This window comes from Sinocyclocheilus rhinocerous, unplaced genomic scaffold (assembly GCF_001515625.1).
Source record: "Sinocyclocheilus rhinocerous isolate Xijiao unplaced genomic scaffold, SAMN03320098_v1.1 scaffold16728, whole genome shotgun sequence".
NCBI classification, from domain to species: Eukaryota; Metazoa; Chordata; class Actinopteri; order Cypriniformes; family Cyprinidae; genus Sinocyclocheilus; species Sinocyclocheilus rhinocerous.
Window position 1 is genome coordinate 19,823 of NW_015629700.1, and position 2,581 is coordinate 22,403.

Sequence of the window (2,581 nt, forward strand, 5' to 3'; positions counted from 1 at the left end):
ATGGCGGGGTGGGTAGGGGGTACGTTGACATTCGCCAGGTGGAGAGTGCGGTTGTGGTGCACCTGTGCCCGCAAAACGCCACCACCTGGAGGAATCATCCTCATCTCCCGTCCAAAGCATGTAAGCTGATGGCGGCTCACCGCCAAAGCTGCAGTCCTGCGGGCCAAGCTGCCTGTTCCCAGCATGCATGCCATGTTCTGCAAGTACACCAAGCCAAGGCACTAAAATGAATGCACGAGGGTAGTACCGACCCGAGGTTGATGCAGGAACTGACGACTGACTTCGCCCCCGGGCGAAGAAAGTCACGACGCGGTCCCTCGGGAAGGCAATGTCCACGTTAGTGGTCCAAGTGTGCCATCTATGGCGCAGCCTTGTTGAGATGAGTGACGATGACAAAGTGCGCTTTCTTGATGCTCCCATCTCCCAGGCTGGGCTATTCGGCAACACTGTCGAGGACTCCGACAGGCTATCCAGCACATCCTGCCCCTGCGTGATCCTCCACCTGCCACCGGTCCGCCGTGGGCCACGCCTCCCTTCTGCGGTTGCTCCGCCCCATGCTATCATTATTGTTAAATATCTCTCGTTATTCTGTAAATATTTGATTTGAAGTATAAAGCTTTAAAATATTCTCACAATTAGAGCTCATTTAAAGTGTTTAGAGACAACAGACAGAAAAAGTGTTTTTAAATTTTTTTCTTCCTCTCATTCAGTTTGGCCTATTTATTGTTGCATGTGTTAAAGTCACAGTTTAAATATGTTAAATATTTTTATATATATTTAAAAGTTATAGTTAAGTGTTTTTATAATTTCTAATTAAGATATAGGATACTTTTTTGATAAATCAGAGATGGCTCATTTTACCAGACCAGCTGGGCCACTTTACCCAAAAAGGCATTTATCCGGAGTGAATTATCTCAAAAAAGTTTTTGGTGTATATATATATATATATAAAGTGGCCCACTTTACCTGAATTCACCCCGAGAGATTAATAGACAGAGCATCAGAAATGGGCAATCCCTATTCTTCACTCAAAAATCTGGAATAATTAAACTCCAAAATTGATTTACTGACAGCTGTCACAGAGAGTCATGGGGACAGTATAGATTACAGACTATCCCGAGAGAGAGAGAGAGAGAGAGAGAGAGAGAGCGAGAGAGAGATAGAAAAATACAGTCTAAAATAAAAGCCATTTTGATTTTATTTACAAGTGATTCATACAGCACATATCTGAGAAACAAAAAAAATCTTATGAAGAGGAAAAAAATGTAAAATGCACATCAATTACAATCTTTCCTTTACAGAGTTTGTTGTAATGATTTTTATCACCTGGGAAGATGATTTCTGGTTATTTATGTGCTTAACTCTTTTTTCCCCCTTAAAATTTGTGCACATTAACATTGGTATGTCACTATCACTTATTATTACAGCACAACTTGGATAAATGAATGGATTGCCATGATGTATCTGTGGAGGCTGACCTGCTAATCTGCTAATCTGCTGTTTGTGGAGTCAGGTGCCACTGTTACATTAAAGGGATCATGAACTGAGAAACCAAAATTGCTTTGATCTTTTGACATATAAAAGGTCATTGTACTACACTGAATCAAATTATAAACGCAACACTTTTTTTTTTGCCCCCATTTTTCATGAGCTGAACTTAAATATCTAAGACTTTTTCTATGGACACAAAAGGCCTATTTCTCTCAAATATTGTTCACAAATCTGTCTCAAAAGTGTTGCGTTTATAATTTTGTTCAGTGTATTAAAAAACAGTTTAAGAACTCAAAAATGTGTTGTTACTCTAACAGCTTATGTTGAAAGCAGTCTGCAAAAACGACAGCTTGTGGAATGTTCTACTCTATGATGTAATAGTGTGGATAAGCACCACCTCCACAGAGGAAGATCTTCGCCTCGACATCACTGCCTGCGTAGCTCCGCCCACCAATTTGTGCATGAAGTGTTTAGGAGAGAGGCGAACACAGTGGTCTTTGCAGAATCCAAACGATAAAGATGTCTCCGAATACAACAAGCAGGGCTGCTGCTGGCCAAATAGGCAGAATTGCATTGTTGTGCCCCCTCCCTCAAATATTACAGAAGTAAAAGAAGAAGAAAAAACACCTATTACAAGGGATCAAAATAGAACTTTAATAAAATATAAAATAAAATAAATAAATTGTAATTAAACTGTATCATTTATAAATTACAATTGTAGCTAGACAGTTACCTATGGCTATGGTTTTTTTAATACAGTTGTCTGATTGATTTTATTGTCTCAAGCATTCAGAAATCACACAAAAGAAAAATTAAGCAGTTTTACTATGATAAAACCATGGTTAATTTTGGTAAGGGTTGTGATGTCCACATGTGTTTGTTAAATAAATTAAAGAGGCTGTACAGTAGCATTTCTATCGCAAAAAGGTGGCCAAAAATGAAAGATTAAGTGGATATTTGAATTAAAAAATGTTTGGTCATTATTAAACAAGGATTTGATCGTCTTGTAAGTGTAACAACAGCAATTATCAGGCCTTTGACGCCCTTTGCAGGTATTTGTAATAATGTAATGTACATAAATAGTTTATTT